Genomic DNA, 23,748 nt, shown 5'->3' with positions numbered 1-23,748 from the left:
AAGGATTTCATCAATAAAGTGAAAAACCATTCTATAGAACAGAACATTTGCAAGTCATTTATCTGATGAGACATATATAGAATATATAAAGAACGCTTACAACTTAGGGATAAAAACATAAATTACCCAATTTAAAAATGGGCAACGGATTTAAAACTCTAAAATGGATAATTGCAAATCTAAAAATATGTTAAAATGACAGATCTTATGTTAAGTGTTCCTACCCATCCCCCGCAAAAGCAAATGGTGGTGATGGTTGCACAGCTCTGTGAGTATAATAAAGCCAATTGTAGATTTTAAAAGCATAAATTTTGTGGTATGTAAGTTATATATCAATAAAACTGATTTTTCTTAAAGCAAATGCAGGGAGGGTAGGAAAATATGGGCCTTTCAATTACATAGACTTATTTCACATCCCAGATTCTACCTCTTGTAAATAACTATAACAAGCTAACAACTGCTAAATTACAGATTTCTAGGTATCTACTCCTAGGGTCTGATTCAGTAGGTTTTAGGTAAGGATCACAATTTTGTGTTTAAACACATGCCTTAGGTAATTTTTACAGTTAGAGAGAGCTTAGAAAAATGATAGCCTAGGGTCTTGCTAAATGTGTGCTCAATAAATAATAGTTTTTCTCTGTGTTCTCCAATGCCAATAAGTCTTTAAGAGAGTGTGTGTTTGTGTGTGTTTGTAATGTTTATGATTACCTATGACTACATACACACTCATATACATCAGAGTTTTCATTTTAAAATTTCTAAAAAAAATATATACCCTAGTTGCTTAAGAAATTTCAAGGTTTAAAACGGATATATACAATTCTAGCTAACTTCTTTTAGGTTCCAGGAAATGAAATCTGATGCAAACAGACATTAGAATGTAACCACGGCTTGCCACTGACACATTTTACCTTTGAAAGAAAGAAAACAACTCTGTAATAGGTTATAAGCACAGTGATCTCAAGCTATTCCTTGATAGAAATTTGTCTTCCTTCCCAAAATACTATATAATTTAGTAAGGTTGGCAGTCTTTGCACAATAGATGCCAAGTAATTGAATAGCAGGGGTGTTATAGATTTGATATGGCGTACGTGTGGGTAGAGACGTGTGAACAAACCTGGAGAAGAGCCATATGCAATTTCCCTAAGTGGAGTCAGGATTATCAGCATCACACACTCTCATTAGCAGCAAATTTTTATGAAATTTATTTATATGTTATAAAAAATGTAGAGTCAAATATAAATAGACTGGAATAAACATCTGTGATTACTGAAATCAACACATTTCCTCTATTAAATGTGCTTTCCCTAAGGAACATCTTCCTACAGAGCAAGAAAATTATTCCAAACTCCCATTAGGTTTGCATATGAAGAAACAGTCTCTGTCTTTTCTGAAAGACGCTTGAATGTCTCTCAAAAATAGTATTTATTTCAAAAAAATAAATAAAAGTAATGTTTCCAAGTTAGTAGATTTTTGGCAAAGTTATAAAGAGAAATGTGCAGTGTTCTTTTTGAAATTCATTATCATATTGTATCTACTTTTAATTAACTTTATCAATTAATATAAACAGAAGAGCCTGGATGCATATATCAGCCATTCATTAACATTTAGCTTTCATCTGCTCTACCACTTGCTTCGTTTATACATTTAGTTTACTGCCATACTTCACTTTGCTTTCACTCCCAACTTCCAAAAACCACTCATGGTTTCATAAGCGTTGCTTAAAAACATTGAACCTAGAGCCCCTCGGAAACCGGTATTTTACAAAGTGCAGAATGAAGACAAGTGAATCGCATGGAAAATTACATAGTTTTCCTTTCTTTTTTTTCTTCTGAAACTCTTCTGATAATGCCAGTATTTTTAGCAGATTTCAATTATTCACATCATTTTCCTCCCTGAATTGGCAGAAAAGCAGTCTATAATATTGAAACACAGAATACAGGAGGTGTCTTATAATGTGACTGAAAAATATTAAATCAGATTTTATATTACTTGTGCACTATATGCAGATAGAGGCAAAAAAGCCATACTGAGTTTAGAGCCACAGTCGATAAATTCTTTTTGATGAGATACTGGTTTAAAGCTAAATACAGCTTTTTAAGTAGAAATTTGCCATCCTACCCAGCCCTTTTTAAAAAAGCGTCATGTCTAGGAATGAAGAATATTAGATCTTTAGGATAGAAAGGAAAATTAGGAAATAGGTATTCGAATCAAATTTCTTGACAATGGGTGAAAGTGAATTTCCCAATATTCCACAGCAAATTAGTGACAGAAAAATGCAGTCCATTGTGACTGCTTTAATATCAGACTTGCTTACCAATTAAGCATATCACCTAGGAGTCTAAATCAACACATAACTACAGCATTTCATGTTTCCTACCCCTCTCTGGTCAAAGGACATAATGTTTAATGGATGACCAATAAGGAAAACAAATATATAAAAGACATTTTAATGATGCTGACATATGTAGACTTATTTTTTTCATTATACTGCTATAGTATAATTTATTTATACATCCTCCTATTGACACATTTGTATTTAGGTTGTTTACAATGTTTTACTAAGAAATAGTATGGTAAGGGGTGTTTTTCTACATTACCTGGTTCATGGTTGCAAGATTTTATTCAGTTTATATACACAAAAATGGAAATTCTGGGTGTGCAGTATGTGTATCTTTAATTTTGATACTGGCAGATTACTTTCAAAGATTGATGTAGGAATTTACCATCTCATAATATTGTATTTTTTAAAAGATTTCTTTATTTATTTTGGGGGGAGGGGCAGAGGGAGAGGGAGAGAGAAACTCAAGCCGACTCTGAGCTCAGCCCAATGCAAGGCTCCAACGCATGACTCGGAAATCACAACCTGAGCCAAAACCAAGAGTCAGACACTCAACCAACTGCTCCATCCAGGTGTCCCAATATTGTAATTTTTTAAAAGAAAAGTTTATTCATGAACATGGAATTATTGAATATCTTTTCACGTGTTTACTGGCCATTTGTATTTCCTACTCGGTAAACTTATTATTAGTATATTCAATCTATTTATCTATTGGATTATTACTTTTTTCATTTGTGATTCTTTTGTATTCAAGACCATTTGACCGTTACATGTTTTTGTGAATATTTTCTAAAATTCTGTGGATTGTCTTTTAATCTCTTAGATAGTAATTTATGGTAATAAATTGCTATCTTAATATAATCAAATGTGTCAATGTGTTTTTATTGGATCTGATCCCATTGAAAATATTATTTACCATTTACTTCTAAAAGTTTAAAAATTTTTATTTCTTCCTAAAATTAGTCATTGTGTATGCTCTAAAACAGTGATTCAATTTCAGTTTTCCCCATATGAATAACCAGTTACCCGAACAATATTTAAAACAAATCTCTTCCCTCTTCATTTGTAATACTGCCTCTGATGTATATCAAGTTTCCAAACACGCATGGATCTGATTTTAGATTTTTCATTCTGTTCTATTTGCTGTTTGTCTACACATACGTCAATATAATATCTTAATCACTCTGCCTTAAAACATATTTTGATATTTGGTAAAAGCAAGTTTTCCCATCTTGTGTTCTTTCTTTTAAATTGTTAATTTTTTCTTTATAAATTTTTTAAACTGCTTTTTAAAGTTTCTTGAAAAAAATCTATTGAGAATTTGGTTGTAATAACATTAATTTTTTAGATCAATTTACAAAAATTGACAGTTTTATAATTTTGAAACTTCCTATCACTGTTATTATTCTTTATTAGACCTTCTTTATATCGATTAGAAACATTTTATAATTAATTACATATAGGTCCTATCTATCATTAGAACATGTAATAGAAACAAAGATATAGATCTCTTCTATCAATGTATACATCTCCAATATACAATAGTACTGTTAAACATTATATGTAATTATTATATATCATACATATTACTGTTATGATTAGGCTCACAGTCATTTATTAAATAATCTGATTCATTCTGTCTTATAGATATTCTAGTTAGATATCACTTACCATAGACTGTTTTTGATTTTTGTACATTATGCTTGTATCATTCTGATTACAGTAGTTTAAAAAACTGTGTTAATATTCTTAAACTTTGTATGTAGACAGTTATATATTTGGCAAATATTCCAGTTATAACACTATTGCATACCAGTTTCCAATCTACCCATCTCCACTCTGTTATGATGCTGAGGCCTTTGGCACGTGACTTCCTATTTGGCCCTGCCTATAGATAGTGCTAGAAAGAGCCCAGAAACCAGTACAGGAAGAAGAGATATGCTCCTTTGTGTTTGTCAGCCGTTCTTATTTTGTTTTTCGATTTTTGTTTATTTCTCTGTCAGAGCTTCCTCACCCAGCAGGAGCTAGCCTTACCGATAGCAGCGGTTGATCCCAATTTTGTTTTCCAACAATTCCAAATGCCTTTTCAAAAGACTGTCCAGGGCCCCTGAGTGTCTTAGTCGTTAAGCACCTGCCTTTGACTCAGGTCTTGACCCCAAGGTCCTGGGATTGAGTCCCATCTTGGTTTCCTTGCTCAATAGGAAGCCTGCTTCTCCCTCTCCCTCTCCCTCTGCTGCTCCCCCTGCTTGTGCTTGCCTTCTGTCTCTTTCTCTCTCTGTTAAATAAATAAAACCTTTAAAAAAATACTTTGTCCAATTCACAGAGTTACTCCTCTGACTTCCAAAAAAACCAAAACAGTAGGAGCTTGAGCAGCACCCTTTCTCCGAAGTATGAAACCCAGTCCTACTGTGCCTTTCTTCAAATTTCCACATTAAAATAAAAATTAATTTTATTCGTTCCTTTCTATGATCCTGACTGAAACAGCTACTTTCTCCTCTTGCTCCTTCAACAACATAATAGCGATCCCTTACCTTATGCATTTCTGTGTTTGACTTCTGTGTCTTAACTGGATCCGGGCCAACAAGGCACATAAAGACAGTCTATAACTGACTTCTCAATTCCTACAGATTTTACTTTTAAATAGTGAGGATAATCATCACTATCATCACTCTACTATAGACATTGTAGCTAATGCATATAAATTTTCACCTCTATTTAGTTTATAGATATTTTGATTATCAGGTGAAGAAAATTCCCTTCTATTGCCAGTTTCCATAGTTTTTCTTCTCTTCCTTTTCCCGTTTTTTTTTGTTTGTTTGTTTACAAGTGACTATAGATTTTTGTTGAATGGATGATTGATTTTGGCACTTATTTGGATGATTTTTCTTTACTCATTCATTCTCTTAGTATATATTGAAAAATAACTAGTTTCTGCTCTAATTCTCCTATGTCAACATCATAATGTCTTAATCACTCTGCCTTAAAATGGATATTAATATGGTAAAGCAAGTTTTTCCATCTTATTTCCCTTCTTTAAAATTATCAAAGTTTTTCTTTGTCTTGTAAACTTCCAACTCCCTTAATCTTTGAGTTGAAAAGTGTAATCTGGCTTTCTCTTTTTTTTCATGCATCTAAGGTAATGTATTTACCTCTGAGGACCAATTTAGTACCACCTTGTAAGACTTAATATGTGGTACTTCTTTGTATTTCTAAAATCTATAACGACCCTTGTGATGAACTTGTGAACAAATGAATAACTTGCAACTTCATTTTCAAACTTCCAAAAATTTTTATTTTATTGTTTTATTTTATTAGCTTCTGAGTGTTATATTTAATTTGCGTTGAATTTCTTACTAATATTAATTTTATTTTATGTAACATACTTGAATTATTTTGATAGCTCTTTTGTAACTTATCAGGGACCAATTTTTGTAAATTGTCCATGTATTAATGAAAATAAGTGTTTATTTATTTATTGGAATCCAAGTTTTTCTATGCATCTATTAGATAAAGCTTCTTCATTGTATTGTTCAGATTTTTACTTATAAATTGTTTGTCTACTTGACATACTGACTTTGAGTTATATTTAGTTATCTATTAAAGTTGTAACATATTTTCTCTTAAGTATCTCATAAATAAATATAGATATATAATTTTAGACTTGGTAATTTCATGAATGATTGTGATTTGTGAACAACATAGGTAGAAAATCATTCTATTGTTATTTGTAGTCTGTTATTATCCTATTATTTTTATCCATAAATTATACTTTGTATGAAATTCTAACAGATACTACAGTTTTGTTTTTGTTGTGCATTATTATACTATATAGTATAAGTTATGATACTGTAGCCATGAACATTATTGTACATGTCTCCTGATGGACAGACAATAGTATTATTCTTTACTAGTCAATATTTTTTTACATTTAAATACATAATTATGGATTTGGGGGGATTGATGCATTACTTTGCTTTCATCTAGAGACATGTTTCTTTTGTCTACAAACCTTCCTCTAGAACTTTTTTCAGATGACTCCACTGGTGACTAATGTTCTCATTTCTGTTTGGCTACAACATCTTTATTTTATTTTCATGTTTGAAGGATACTTTCACTGGGTATGGAAAGTAGTTTGGTTCTTATTTTCTTTCATCATTTTAATTATATCATTCCAGTGTCTACAGACTTTCATCATTTCCTTTGGTAATTCTTCCATCAGTATTACGACTGTTCATTTGAAGATGATGTGTTGTTTTTTTGTTTTTAATCTGGTTACTCTTAAAGTTTTCTCTTTGTCTACTTATTATCAGCTTACCTATGATGTGTTTATATGGGGTTTTCTTTCATTGTTTTGTGTACGTGCTTGAAATTTATAGAGATTTTGAATATTTTGCTCAATGTTCTTTATGAGTAAAAAAGTTCTAAGATATTATCTCTTCAAATACTACTTCTGCCTCTTTTTCTTCCACTTCTCTCTCTCTCCCTCTCTTCTTCTCTCTCTCTTTTCCCCTCTTTCTCTTTCCTTTAAATTGGTGATCCAGTGGTGCCTGGGTGGCTGAGTCATTAAGCGTCTGCCTTCGACTCAGGTCATGATCCCAGGGTCCTGGGATCGAGGCCCGCATTGGGCTCCCTGCTCAGTGGGAAGCCTGCTTCTCCCTCTCCCATTCCCCTTGATGGTGTTCCCTCTCTCACTGTGTCTCTCTGTCAAATAAATAAATAAAATCTTTAAAGAAAAATTATTAAAAAAAATAAATTGGTGCTCCAATTATGTATATATGTGTTACTGGTTTCATTCCATGCCATATGTGTCACTTGCATTTCTCTCATGTTCTCCTGTCTTTTCTATATTTTTTTTCTGTATCTCAATAATTATTTTATACTGTTGTATCTTTCAGATCTCTTTTCTGTATTGCCTGTTTACTTGATTGCTGTTGTAATTTTTCAAAACTTCTATTTAAACATTTTAATACATTTCTGTTTTTTGATGAAACACTCATGAGTTGTATTACATTTACTGTATTTTATAATATCATAATATGTTTTTAAGTACTGATATCATAGTTCATTTGAAGTTGGTGACTGATGCTCTAACATATAAAATGTCTTTGGATCTGTTTCTATTATCTTTTTTTCTCTTGATTTTTTGATATTTTAGCCTGGATCCTGGCATGCCTGATAATTTCTTAAAGTCAGATATTGTTTATGTATAAATATATATACATATGCATTGAATAATGTTATATTACTCCAGAGAGTATTTATTCTTCTTTTATCAGGAAGATAACAGTGAGCAAATCCCCTGCTTCAATCAAGAGTGGTCCATTTTAAGTTTTTCCCTACTCCTAGGAATATAGCCTTCCATTGTGTGAGACTTCTATGCTACAGAGTAAAGCCTTCTACATAACAGTGAAATTGCATCCTTTTACTATTCTGGGCTGTAATTCTAATGGAACATTAGTCTTAACTTTCTTAGCCCTAACTTCACAAAGAAGTTACCCAACACTCCTGCTATGGCTCAGAGTGAGGCTGGCTCTGACCTCTCTTCTCCAGGGTAGTTCTTTAAGTCACATTTCCCACGCATGGGAATTGATGGCTGCTCACAACCGTGGATACCTGCTCATCAATGTCCTTGGCTTTTTACTCATGACTTCTGCTGTTTCTGGGACATGAGGATGATTACCTGCTGATCCTAGCAATATTGTTCTGATTTTTCTCTGTGTATTCTACCTGTCATTACTGCATGATTTAAGTGAATTCATGATCAATGATGTTCTCTATGCTTGTTTTTCTATTCTTTCCCCATTCTGGTCTTGTAAATTTTTGGGAATTTGGGTATCTTTTACATGAAGTTTGCATGAAGTTATGTTCATTTTATACATATTACATTATTAAACAATATATGTTAATGATATAATTATATAAATAAAATATTAGCAAATCTCATTCAACAGCAAATTAAAAGGATCATACATCATGACCCAGGGGATTTTTCTTTGGGTTTCAAGGATGGTTCAACATATGCAAATCAATGTTATGTACCACACTAACAAAATGAAGGATAAAAATCACATGATTATCTCAATAATTACAAAAAAAATCATTTAACAAAATGCAATACCCTTTCATAATAAAACTTCTCAACAAATTAGGCATAGAAGGAAAGTATCTCAACACAAGAAAAGTCATATATGACAAGCTTACAGCTAATGTCACATTCAATAGTGAAAAACTGAAAAGTTTATTAACATTTGGAATAGGCAAGGATTTCTAACATTTGGAATAAGGCAAGGATGCCACTCTTACTACTGCCAATTTGCATGGTATTATAAGTTTTAGCCAGAGAAATTAGGTAAGAAAAATAAATAAAATGTACTGTAAAGGTAAAGTAAAATTATCTCTGTACCAAAGCAATCTACAGATTCAATGCAATCTCTATTAAACTTCAAATGGCATTGTTATGAAATAGAAAAAAAAAATGGTGCTAAATTTAGAGGGAGCCACAAAATACCCCAAATAGCCAAAGTAATCTTAAGAGAAGAATAAAGCTGCAGTCATCATACTTCCTGATTTCAAACAATATTATGAAGCTATATTAAACAAGACAATATGGTACTGGCATAAAAATAGACATAGAGCATAGAGCAATGAAACAAAAAACAAAGCCCAGAAACAAACCCACACATATATGGTCAACTAACCATTGACAAGGGTAGGGAACCAAGAATACACAAAGGAGAAAGGATAGCTTCTTTAATAAATGGTGCTGTGGGAGAACTTGATATCCTCATGTAAAAGAATGAAATTGAACCCTTATTTTTCATCATATGCGAAATTAACTCAAATGCATAAATTTAAAATCAGAAACCATAAAACTCATAGAAGAAAACTGGGGAAAACTCCTTGAAAAAAAGGTCTTGGCAATGATTTCTTGCATATGGCGCCAAAACATAGGCAACAAAAGCAAAAATAAACGACTGGGAGTGCATCAAACTAACAAGCTTCTGCACAGCAAAGGAAACAATCAGAACAATGAAAGGAAAACCTATGGGAAGAAGAAAATATTTCTAAACTATATATCTGGGAAGGAGTTATCTAAAACATATAAAGAACTCCTACAATTCCTTCGACAGAAAAAAAATAACAACCTGATTAAAAAATAAACAGAGGAACTGAATAGACTTTTTTTTCCCCAAAGAAGGCATACAGATGGCCAACAGGTGTATGAAAAGGTGTTCAACATAACTAACCGTCAGGGAAATGCAAATCAAAACCACAATATAATACTATTCACATCTGTTACGATGGCTACTATAAAACAAAAGAACAATAAAAAATCCAAAAGATAACAACCTTTGGTATGATTGGAGAAACATAAACCTTTGTACATTATTATAGGAATACAAATTGGTATAGCCAGGATGGAAAACAGTATGGAGTTTCTATAAAAAAAATTAAAAATAGGACTACTATATAATCCAGCAATCCCACTTCTGGGTATATATGCAAAGGAAGATATCTTCAAGAGATCTTGAAGAGAAATCTGCAGTCCCGTGTTCATTGCAGCATTATTCACTACAGCCAAATATGGAAGCAACCTAAATGTCCATAAACAGACAAATAAAGAAAATGTGGTGTATATCTATACAATGGGATATTGTTCAGCCTTAGTAAAGAAGGAATCCCTGCCATCTGCTACAACATGGATGAACCTGGAGGACATTACGCTAAGTGAAACAAACCAGACACAGTAGGACAATCACTTGCATATTCATTTAACAAGGGTGGTTTTGTTGAAAGAAGGAGATTTTGAATCACTTGAATGAGACGTGGCTGATACGGAATCTTTGTCGGTCTTTTTAAACATGAAGAGCATGCTGGGGGGAAGAGATTGAAATGAAAATAGATAAATCTAAATTCCTTCACAAATTTTACAGGCCTTTTTTTTTTTAAATCTAGTTCCTGTTATCTGACCTGTTTCAGTTACCCTTTACCCACAACTTCTTACAGATTTTTGTAAGGTTTCAAGATAGTTAATAAACACAAATAGAAAAATGTAAACTAAATCCAAAATTGAAGAACTACTTATAGTTCCCAGAACACAACATATTCACTTATATTTCTATACATTTTCCTCATGAGTCTCTCTGTCAGCCTTCAAATATACTGCCAAGTGAGTAAAAATATAACCTCCTTCTGTTTCTATTTTTTTGAAATAGCTTTGGGTATTTACCCCAAAGATACAGACGTAGTGAAGAGAAGGGCCATATGCACCCTAATGTTCATAGCAGCATTATCCACAATAGCTAAATCGTGGAAGGAACCGAGATGCCCTTCCACAGATGACTGGATTAAGAAGTTGTGGTCCATATATACAATGGAATATTACTCAGCTATCAGAAAGAACGAGTTCTCAACATATGCTGCAACATGGACGGCACTGGAGGAGATAATGCTAAGTGAAATAAGTCAAGCAGAGAAAGACAATTATCATATGATTTCTCTCATCTATGGAACATAAGAACTAGGAAGATCAGTAGGGGAAGAAAGGGATAAAGAAAGGGGGGGTAATCAGAAGGGGGAATGAAGCATGAGAGACTATGGACTATGAGAAACAAACTGAGGGCCTCAGAGGGGAGGGGGTGGGGGAATGGGACAGACCGGTGATGGGTAGTAAGGAGGGCACATATTGCATGGTGCACTGGGTGTTATACACAACTAATGAATCATCGAGCCTTACATCAGAAACCAGGGATGTACTGTATGGTGACTAACATAATGTAATAAAAAAACATTTAAAAAATAATAATAAATAAATAAATTTTAAAAATGTAACCTCCTTGAAGCTTTTCTTAACTCGTTCAGTTACATGTGGGAGCTTTTTCCTTACATCTCAATAATTTGCCATATTTACCATCATTGAGACAATTTTGCTCTATAACTGTTATAAGTGATATTATTTTAGAGAAATTTTCATGAGAATTATGAGGAAAGGATAGATTTTGAAATTCTGCAAACATAGGCATTTGGTTACTGATGACGAACGCTTAAACTGGAAGCAAATTTAAAATATTCTGTTGGGAGGACAGGTGAAATATATAAAGCCATAATACCATGTGAGGTACGTGGAAAGATCACATGAGAAGCATATGTTCTTGTTGGGTTTCCTTTTGTTCCTTTGACCTAAATCATATCATCTCTTATTGTTCAGGTTCTTCCAGCTAATGGGAAAAATATAGGTGTATGCATATTTCTGAATACACAATATATGCATATTTGCTTTAAAAAACTTAACAGGAACTACATTTACTGGATAGGTAGTCATTTATAAAGTTTGTCACCCAGGTGAAACTTCAAGTTTCTTTTCTTCAATTGTTTAAAAAATAAGAAATTGTTAGACAAATATTCATTGTTTCACATCAAAGGTGACTTCTCAGAAATACTCAGATATTCTTTTAATCAATTAATATGTGATTATTAATTCCCTTCAGATATATTATCTAAAACTCAGAATAAGAGTTTAAACTGAATTTTAGGGGGTTTTGATTTATAATAAAATAGATTTTGTTTAAAAAAGAAGATGCAAGTTAATCCACTTATTGCTTGCTTTAGACCTAAGTTTGCCTCATCGTAATTTTTCATTTTTTTATTTAAATTTTATGCCTTATTATCTTGTGTTGACTCTTCTGTCATCAATATAAAGTAATAAATCAGTAAAGAAAATTGTGAAAATAAATAAAAGTAGTGAAAGACATAAAAATGATTTGTAACATTAATCCATCAATATTTTATGTATCTAATGCATCCAATTATTCCTAGTTCTTTTTTCTATACACCCATTGTGCAATTTGACACTTGACACTTCAAATTAGGTTCATACTTAGAGTCTATGAAAACTTCGAATAGTATTTATTAGAAAATGATATAAACACAACTGTCAAAACCATAGAAAGTTGTCCTCTTTCTTTTCTTACAACTTCTTAAGTTATGAAGGTAAAAGAAAATGCAATTAGAATAACCCACTAAGAGCTTTATTTGCCACCTGCCATTCTCTGAATGCCTGCTGATAAAAGTGAGTTTTTAACTTGCAGATTTTCCTTGATAGACTGGAATTAGGAAAGTTTCCCTCTAAAGTGAGTGCTCCAGCTGCCACATGGGGATAAATATAGAACCAATCAAATCAAAGTTTGGCAATATGGAAGTAAAAAATGCATTTGATCTATCCCAAAGATTTGTTATTTGCATAGAAATAAAATCATTAACTCATTTGTTTTTTAAATTTTCCAAAGCTTAATTATAGTTTATTTGATATTTGACCTGATTGTCTCTCACCTCCACTAGGAGGGCAGAGTTAACTGAGTTGTTCCTATGATTCTGACTACTTGTGGGTGGAATTCCTTTTGAAGCCATAAACCCAGGTTGCTATGGGACAGTGATGAATCACATTGTTTCCTGGTCTATATGGCCAGACAGTGTATGAGAGTCACATGATTTTAGGAGGCCTGGACAGGGTCATGAAACCTCAGGTTAGAATAAGCAAAACTCTAAATCTTTCAGCAACTACAGTATGTAAACTACAGTTTGTTTTTGAAAAATCTTAACAGTAATTCTTTCAGTTTTTATAATGGGGCAAAATTATCTCTACAAGAATGCTGACCCCATCCCACCATTCTTTAAAAAGATGATTGGCATACAGAAACATTCTATCTGCATCAGAAAGCTCTATGCTTTGAAGCTTTTTAAAATTAAGAAACCTCTAAAAGGCAAGTTTCATGAAAGTATATGTGGCAATTATTTGTCATTACTCTTGACATTTCTACATATCATGACTAATGTCAAGGCTTCTATGGGGAAGATTCTCTGGGTTGATTAGAGCCAAAGAAATTAAGTTCAGATGTTAAATTGGTTACAGATTAGGTTAGTTTTCAATGGGACTGGCCCTAGTGACACAGGGTGATGTGGGCACTCAGCTACCTTCCTGCTATTTCTCAGAAGTAGCTGCGACTTCCTCACCAAGCTGAGTATTTCAGGAAGTAACCTTCCCCATACCTCCACTGTGTGCATTTGTGTGTGTGTGTGCGTTCATACACCATCCTCCCCACTCCCCTCTCCTAGATAAAGACAAATGAACATCAAGGAAATATTTATTTTGACTTTTGGCATTGTTTCAAAACTGCTCAGTAAGAAATTGTTTGAATGCATGATGTCACGTTTCAGCTTTTTTTTAAACTAGGCACCCAGATGCCCCAAGAGAGAAGGTACTGGGTTGTCCTTGCTGTTGCTGCAGTTTTCCTCCTGGCAAACATAGATCATTTGTTTCCTCCACTTAAGTTATGTGAGTAAGCACTCCAAGTTCATGTTTTTAAAGAAAGCAGAGACAGACAAGTAAAGAAATAGAACTAGGGTTATGAAATGGGAGAGGAGAAAGTAAATGGAAAAGAAAAATACATATATAGGAGTGTCCTCAGATCATCAGTAATTTCCCTAGGAGTCAACCCTGCTAAGAATATAATGCACCCTTTCACCAGGAAAGAAGACAACAAGATTATTTTTCAGTTCTGCAAGAAATGGCATGGGACCTTCAAAAGCATTCATTTCTAGTAGCATCTATCCTGAGACTTGAAACTTGCTTCATAAAGTTCAAGACCTAAAATTTTGTGTAGTTGATCAATAATTCACTTCACTTCACAGAACCATTCTGCAATAATGACCCAGGGATTCAGTCTTCTCTTCATGCAGAGACTTTTAATACATGGATCATATTTTATGAGCAATAACTGATTAATCTTTGCAATAACCATATTCAGTTAAACATTATTCTCCCACATTATAGGTAAAGTGATTGAGGGGAGTTTTTGACTTCCTGAAGGTCAGACTGAAATCAGAAGCAGAAGTGGGATGAGGTATGAATGTGATTCCATGACTCCAAATCCTAACTCACAGTCATACATAGAAAAGGCCAACTTTTTTACTTTCATTTTTTTTTGGCTCCCTCAAAACTTGCCCTTATTATGTAATTATAGCTAAAATGTCATCATGCCTTTTTAATAAATTGTTAATAAGGAAATCTCGACTAGAGGCTTCCTCTTCAATATTAAATAACACCGCAAAGTAAAATTATATTTTTCTGTATGAGTTTTAAGTTTTAAAATATCAGCTACAATAAATAGGAGGTTTTATATTTAAAACATGGAAATAAGCTTAACTCTTCTTAAAACTGTTGACTAGGTGCTTGGAAAATTTCTGTATAGAGAGACACCACAAGATATGTGAAGTATGACAGAGAAACAGTGGTAAAGAGTTAGGTAAAGAAAAGCAAAACAAGATACCCATGAGTTTCTTTTCAAACCTCAAAAAAAAAAAAAAGCTGTGCAAAAGTTTCTCTCACTGATGAAATGAGCTCTTTACATATAAATTATATTGTAATAACAGAGCTCCTGGGTGGAAAAGAGTTCCTTCTCCTGCTGACAAAAATTAAAATAATCACAGATGGCTAATGATCAAAAATACTGACTGACAGCTCTGAAGTATAAGACACAGAGAATATTCTCCATGGAGTGAGAATATTCTCAGCATTTCTCAAGCCAGCGCTGAAAGTTGGTTTAAGAGCACCATAAAGCTTTTTTCAAACACCCGTTCAAATACAGGGAACTTCTATTTTATTTTGGAAACCACCATATAGACTCAGAGAGCCCCTTTAAAAAGTTAATGTAATTCTTTGTCTCTGAGATTACTTTCATAATTTGGGATAAAATGCAATAATTCTCTAGGGAAAGGGAGTCCATAATGCTTCCTTACATGGTATGAAAAACCTTTCTAATTCAAGCATTGGGAATCCAGTCTCCTATTTTAAGCTATAGGTGGGAAACGGGGATCTGCCCAGCAGAATTAGCTAAGTCTTTATAAATATGTCAAACAATGCCAATAATAGTAACAACTAATAGTTATTGAGGACTTACGTTGTGTCTAACGATCTTTTAAGCAAGTTATTTATTTACTTCATTTAATTTAAACAAATAGCTCAATGAAATACATTACATTATTATTCATTCACTTTTTTTTAGATGAGGAAACCAGGATTAGAAAAGTTTTAAAAAGTAACCAAGGTCACACTACAGCTGATGAGTAGTCGAATAGGGGTTCAAACTAGTCTCTAAACTTGGTGCTTAATTGCAATATAGTCAATGCATTAATTATACTAATAGGATATAAATTTAAGAGGAACAACACGGAGACCAACAACAAAATGTCCCATTCTCCATCACTTTAAAAAGACTTGCAAAATCACTTGATTTTACAATCACCTAATAAAACAAGTACGGTGTTACTGTATCTGATAATGGCTAAACTGTGACTTAGAATTTAATAGTATTCATTTATTTATTTGTGAAATCAAAGATGACTAATGTATTAAGTGCCTGTAAAGTTCTTGTTTTGAGAGATTCAAATACATGTAACACTGTTTTTGCTTTCGTAATGTTTATATTCTATATGGAGACATGCATGGCATATATGTATCATACATTTATGCACATGGATGAATCATATCAGATATGTGTGCTGGGGCTACAGGTACTGAGTGGGAACAGCAATCCATTCTACCTAGTCGGTGTTATTAAAGAAGGCATCACATATGGGTAAGAATAAAGTAAGGGCATCACATATAGTAAAGGTTTTGAGGGGTGGATGGAACTTTGCTAGAGGAGAAAGTTGAAAAAGGATTATCTTAGTGACTAAAGTAGTTCTGCACATGCTAAATATGACTATTGAATTAACAATCCCACATTTTCTATATCCATCTTCGTAAATTATAATGATAGATGTACAAATTCCTTTAAAAATATAGTCACATTGTTAACAAAACAAATGTGGGATATCATAAGCAAGAATCCTTTTTAAAGTAATTTTTTCAAAGAATCTTTGCAAATCAAATCATAAGGGTGGCAAGAGCAGAATTTTTGGAACAAAACTTGCTGTTCTTAGCACTGGATGAAAGAAATGCAAGTTAGTAACCATTTAAATGGCTGCTTTTTTATATCCTTGCCAGAATTGCTTATAATGTGCGATTTCTTCATTTGGATTTTACTTGTTTCAACTAAAACATTTCCAAGTCAACTCACTGTACTTCACAATACACTGAAATGAGTAAAAGTATTAAAAGCATGCCTGAGGCAACAGAAACTTTGAGGTTAATTTCCATTTCTTCAAGTATATTTGATGAATGATGTGACAAAGGAATCCTAATTAAGGTTGAAATCCTGAATACTAAATAAATTAGAAGTGCCACTACATTCATCTTTCACAGTGATAATACTGCCACTTCTGCTTCTCTTTAGCCTAGCCCTTGACTTTTTGGGAAACCTTTTCTTGTGTATTTTCTTCCTCTATCACTTTTGCTGAGAGTAGATCATGAGTATCCTATCTAGTTTTATTCAAGCCAAAATCTACAAATCTGTCTCTCTTTGTTCTTTTTCCTTCTCACTTACTCATCTTTATCAAAAGCAAACATTTCATTTTATATCTAATCTCAAAAATGGCTTCACCTCTCTTAGGGCACTTCCTATTTCTTCTCACATTATAATGTCTACAGCAAAATTATACAATCTGTAAGAATCTTTTAACTTTTTCTAAGAAATAAAACATAAAGCAGTTATAACAGTCTCAGTAAACCTTTGCTATTTAATGACACCATTTTCATAATTACTATTATTATTCATTATTCATATGAGTCAAAAAGTAAGTGTGCAATCTGTTTCATCTCTCACTAGCTGGCAAACCTTGGGCAAGTTACTTAATATTTATATAACTCTAGTATCTTGATTTTGAACCTCCCCTGTCAATCATGGAAGAAAACCCATTGGCTCATTATTTTAAATATTGTCCTCCGAGATAAATTTAGTCTAGATCAATAAAAACTTAGATTTACAAAAATGACCAGTGCATATGTTTATGGCACCTAAATTCATAAACATAATCATCAAAAGCTGGATTGGACACCAACATCCTTCAAAGGGTGAATGGATTTACAAATGGCAACCCATCTGTATAATGGGGTACTATTCAACATCAAACAGGTTGGGCTTTTCTTTTTAAATTTGATTCATTTCAAACTAGTATAAATTAATTCTAAAATCTGAACCTTGATTTGGTTATTGGAGTATTTTAAAGTGTGTTTTGACAACTTGGCTGTGCAAATCTCTTACAAATGTCAATCTTATGATATCTTGATACAAATCAAGTATATCTGACCAAATTTAAGTTACAAATTGAGGTGTCCTGTAACTGCAGAAGATACTAGATTTCAAGACTCATAGAGAATAAAAGGATATAAGACATCTTTGTCACTATTCTGATGTGGATTACATTTTGAAAAAAAAGTTTTGATTTGGGGCATTCGATAAAAATGTTATAAAAACCAAAACCAGAAAGGTGAGATTGTCTTTATTTTCTTTTATCAATCAGTCTTTATCAATCTTTATCAATCAGGTCTTGATTTTGAAGTTATATGGCCTTTATAAAATAAATTGGAAGGCTTTCCAGTTTTGCTCTTAAATAATTGCAGTAATTTTGAAATTATCTATCCTTTAAGTTAAAGAGGCCTTAACTGGAAGTCCCTCTGATCCTGGTACCCTACACCAATTCGTATTGTGCTAATAGATCCACTCAGACTTTTAACTTCTTGTTATGTCAATACTGACATTTTACATTTAAATGGAAAATCATACATTTATCATGATTTTCAGATCACCACAGTTTTGCACAAAATGTTCAAGCATAATTGTTTCAAGCCCCTCTGTATTAGAGGTGTTTGCTTTTATATTTCAAAATTTTTGTTTTTCCTCTCCTTTTTTAAAAACCATCATCAAGAAGTGTTTTTCTATTTTATTAGTGCTTTCATATAACCAGTGTTTGGATTTACTCATTATTTGTTTTATTTATTTACTTGGCAAACCCTTATATAGCATTTACTTCATGCTAAGAATCGTTTTAAGCACTTTACAATTATTGGCTGTTTTAATTCTTTATAATAATCCTATGAGATACTATTATAATCCTCATTTTATTGCTAGAGAAATAGAGGAACTAGTTACTTTGGATTTCTCTTTTAGTATAATACTTTGTTATTAATGATTTCCATCAAGGTCAATGTCTAAATGCTTTATAGGTTTTGAGATAGTTCTTCTATTTGTACCTCTCCACACCACTAATTTCACTCTACTCCCCTCAGTGTCCATTTTTGTTGCCCTTGTTTACTACTTTTTAATTCAACAATTATAGTATTTAGACCCAGAATGATGGTTGTGTGTTTACCTTAGTGCTTAAGATTACGTATTGTCTGTCCAAGTTTTCCTCTGTCTCCTCCAAAAGGCTCTCTGTGTTGGCTGATCTTCCTCTCAGGCTACTGAGCTCCTTAGTTATATTATTAAATATTGCTGCTTTTAATGTCATTGATAGCTTCTGAGGTCATGTTCTACTAATTGGAAATATCTTTCATGCACTAATCTCTCAAATGATAGAAGGAGATGGATCCCCTATTCCTTTAGCAGCTGCCTATCTTCATTGATCCCAGCCCATCTTAGCTGGAGAAAACATGACAGGTCTGAATGTTCCTTCTACCATCCTAGTCCCAGGAATAGGGAGTTTCAGCACACAAATTCAGCTCCTACTCAGTCTCTTGAGTTACTGGAAGCCTATATGTTTTTATGCAGGGTCAAAATACATTCAAGGTATGAATCATGTGTGTGAAAGGGATGGAAGGCTGTCTGGATTTGGTGGTCCTCAAGTATTTGAGCACCTGGCTCTTCTAGTACTATATTTAGAACCTAACATTGGAGTTTCTCATAGACCACTGTATCTTTAGACTTTCCTATAAAAAGATAAAACTCAGCAACTTCCATCCCCACATTGGCAGTTTCTACCATGATCACAACACGTCAGGTTGACCAGATCCCTCTAGCTCAAAAGTGGTGAACAATCAAATATGAGAGTATGGGAGATACATTTAGAAAAGACTGCCTTATTTCCAGAATCCTCTTTTAAATAAATCTTAAAAGACATGTGATTTTTTTTTTAAATTATAATAATAAATTAATAGTAATGAAAGCTTTAAAAAATTAATACGAATCCAGAATAATACCAACAAAAACTGGAGCATGGCAAGAGAGGTGGGAAGAAGTAAAAGAGCACCAGTCTCCATCTTTTATGTAAGAGGGAATCAGTAAATATAGAATCAACCATAATACTGATAATTAAAAAAATAAAATATAGAGCATGTTTTTTTTCAAATATAAACCCTACTAGAATTAGAAACAAGATGTAGATACTCAAATTTCTATATAAAATTTAAAAAACACATATCTTTCAGAAAACATTTATCAGTCATTAACCCTTGGTACTGTACTACTACTTAGCAGAAGGATAACAGTGATACCAATGATACTGACTCTACCAATAATGGGCAATTACGATGGATTTGACTTCTGCTTCTTCTTTTTTTTTTTTTTTTAATTGTGTCCCTGCCGATACCATCATCTCTGGACTTAACTCAGTATCATATTCTCAGCACAGAATTTTCACTTAACATTGGCTATGATGAAGGAACATACTTTACAATAAGAGAAGAGAGAAAATGAAATAGGATACAGAAAGAGACACAGTAGCAAATTAGGTTTTACATAAGAATATAAACTTCCATCTTCTTAAAGCCAACAAAAGTTTGAGTTACAGCATTGAACCTATAACTTAAACAAATCAGAGTATATACCTCTGTGGGTTTTCATTTGTTAATTAAATTATTTCATATGGCAACTGTGTACATGATATAAGAGTTTAAATGCTAAAAGTCAAAGACTGTTATACTACATATGTCAATCATACCGAAGTTCAGTCCAAGAAAATAGGAAAAACAGACCTTTTTACAATCTTCTCTGAGAGAGCAACTTAAGGGAGTCATGTGACCTTGACCTTCCTACACACTTTGAATGAAGAATAAGGACTTGGCAGAAAAGAAGTCAACCGCAGGCCAGTTATCCATGATTAGGACTGAAGCAAAAAATTTTGAGGACAGTAATTAGCTGAGTTAAACAGAATGCCCATTTCAGGAATAAGGAAAGTATTAGCCCCATAGATAATGAGACGAGAAGCAAAAATAGGAAAACTGACACACAAGGAGATTATTATGAAGACATGACATGTAAGGGGGGGAATTCCTTTTTATTTAACTCTACAGGTGTTGGAACCCTAAAGTGAAGAGTCATACAATTCTGAACTCTGAGAATCACTTTGAATGCAGATGACCATCCTCAGGATCCCTCTCTCTTATAGTTCTCATGCTTTGATACATCACATAGCCTTATCTAGTATTAATAAATTGCCTCCATTATTTAAAGAAAATAAGTCTCTGTTTCTTCCAATATAAATTAAAAGAGAAAAAGGAGAAGCAACAAAGAAGCATAAAATTCTAAATTAAAATATGTAACAGAGTAAGGGTAAAACCTATGAAATATACCAATAAATCTAGATGAGTTAACCACTTGAATCAAATGTAAAAGCAACATTTCAACAAAAATCAAAAATCTAAGCTGAGAATCTTCACATAATAGTAATGACAATTATTGGATAAGGTGGAATATGGGCCAAGAGGACATTTTTAAAAATTTTTTTAAGATTTCATTTATTTATTTGACAGAGAGAGAGCACAAGCAGGGGGAGCAGCAGGCAGAAGCAGAGGGAGAAGCAGGCTCCCCACTGAACAGGCAGCCCAATGTGGGGCTCGATCCCAGGACCCTGGGATCATGACCTGAGCTGAAGGTAGATGCTTAACTGACTGAGCCAGCCAGGTGCTGCCCCAAGAGGATATTTTAAAATTTATCTTCCAATAATGCAGTGTAGCCCTATCTGCTTTGAGAGACAGATAGTAGTAGCCAGAGAATCTGGCATGAGTGTGTAAGGAATTTGCAACACCTTTTCTTTCTTTCCTTACCTTTCTTTTAGCAAGCTGTGGACTTTCTAAATGCCTAAGAAGCAGAACTGCACAGGAGAAGTAGAAACAGTTACTACTGCCTCACATACAAAGCAGACTTCCTGTGCAGTGTTGCTGGGTACGCTGAACAGTAATTAGCTCTTTTTGAGCACTCCTCACACACGTAGATAGTCATCATGAGAATATTCTTAAAACACACAAAGAAGAAGTAATGGTTAAGTTTTAATTCAAAGAAAAATGAAACATTTTTCAGTTACTGCTGATCAGATTCCAAAACTCATTTCACATTTTTCTTTCCTCTCTGCCCCCTCTCTCTCTTTGTGTGGAGTCATTAAATGAAGGATTAGCATGAGAAAACCTTTTCAAATAACCCATTATTTAGTTTTGACTATTGCTAGGAGAGAGGGGGAAAGGGAGAAGGAGGGAAAGGGGGAAAATGGGAGAGGGAGAATACCTCCACAGGATGGAAGAAATACTCAAGAGAATTAGGGGCCTTTTGCGTCCTGAAAGAACCAAGGAGGGGCCTAGTAGTCTCTAAAGTTAAGGACTGTCACACCTTTGATCAGTTTCAGGGATTTTTGGGTTTTTGCACCAAATGCTACTTTCACATTTGATTTGGAAGAGAGTATTGAACTGTATGTAATATGAAACCTTTGAGACCATACCATCTGGAGCTAATATTTGAAGTGATTTACACATGAAACAGAAAAAGAGAATCCACATGAAATTACGTTTTAAAATTTTTTAACAGATTAACACAATGTGTTTACTGACTCCAAATTGTACCTAGGTTGTTAATTAAAATATACTCCTTTAGGGGCACCGGGGTAACTCAGTTGGTAAAGCATCCAACTCTTGATTTTGGCTCAGGTCATGATCTCAGGGTCATGAGATCGAGCCCTCCGTTTGCTCCATGCTCATCTCAGAGTCTGCTTGAGATTCTTTCTCTCCCTCTCCCCTCTGCCCCTCCCCCGGCTCGCTCTCTCTCTCTCTCTCTCTCTCTCTCTCACACGCACACACACACACTCTCTCTCTCTCTCAAATAAACAAAAATATCTTTAAAAATAAATGAACAAATAAAATATATTCCATTACATTCTTAGTTGTTGCAATGATTATTAAAAGTAACTCAGAATTTCAAGTATGGGGATATTACTTGACTTTTGCTTTTTGGCATTACTGATCATTTGACTATCTTCTACTTTAAGTTTTCCCTCTCCCCATTCTACATGTGTCTCCTGCTAAAAGACATACATGTGCTAGGATTTGGGAAGCCAATAGTGAGTATTTCTAGACAATGATCTGTATCTTTTGGGGATAAGAAATTAGTTAATAAAATAGACATTAACCAATTATTCCCACAATTATATAAAACATATGCTCAGAAACAGTGGTACATAGTGCTATAATAACAAATGTTAGAGGAAACTGACCTACCGAGAAGTCACCAGAGGCTTTCCAAAATTGTGATTATTAAGCTAAAATTACTGTCTCGATCTTATTATCCCTATATCTTTCCACAGAAAGTGTATCAGAACCAGGTCAAGTCTTAAACCAGATGTTGCCACTGTTGTTATAAAACACTATGAATGAAGACATGTCAGCTGTATCTGGAGCCATGGTTCAACCTCAGAGTGTGGACCTTTCTCATTGCTTATTTTTATAAGAAGAATTTCAATAAAGACTATAATTACTGATGTCATATATGTTCATTAGAATTATATGATGATTGAGTGAACAGTACCATTTTAGTGATTTGGAAAATTCTGTATGCTATTTTGAGGGTTCATCCTTATTCTTCATGTGGAAACTTGCAGGAGAAGCATGCTATGTGATTTCCCAATCCAGGAAGTATTTAAGTTGCTGATGAATCACTTTAATTTTTTCAGTTGATTCCTACTAAATCATGGGAGTCCAGACATAGAAGATCCTGCTTCAGTGTATAAACTCCATGGCTGCCCTGTTCCCCAACATCCCTTAAACACATGCATAAGCACATATATACATAAGGCTTTGTCTTTCGCCCCAGTAAATGTGCCCAGATACATCAAGGCAATTTAAAGGAGTTTCCAGCTGGAATTTCAGAACTCTAGTACACTTCAAGGTAGTCTGGTCCAGAGGCTCAAAAAAGCGTAAGGAACTCAGTTACTGTTTCATCTCTTCTTTGCCTTCCCCCATGTTTGTTTATTCATAAGGTTGGCACCCTATGTTGTTTTGAGTGCTCTTCCAGGGGTGATTGGAGCATTATATTCTTTCCTTCTGTTGCTGATAGAAAGGTAGTTTTTCTGCCTCACAATAATGATCAAGAGTTCCTAGGATCCCCCAATTGGGTCAGGCCATATGCCAATGACCCTCCTGGGGAATGTGGATGATCACTGGTTTCAGGCATCAAGCCCACCTCCCAGAATGTACTGGCTGCCTGATGAAG

This window comes from Ursus arctos, unplaced genomic scaffold (genome assembly GCF_023065955.2).
Source record: "Ursus arctos isolate Adak ecotype North America unplaced genomic scaffold, UrsArc2.0 scaffold_3, whole genome shotgun sequence".
NCBI classification, from domain to species: Eukaryota; Metazoa; Chordata; class Mammalia; order Carnivora; family Ursidae; genus Ursus; species Ursus arctos.
This window is presented reverse-complemented; position numbering follows the sequence as displayed.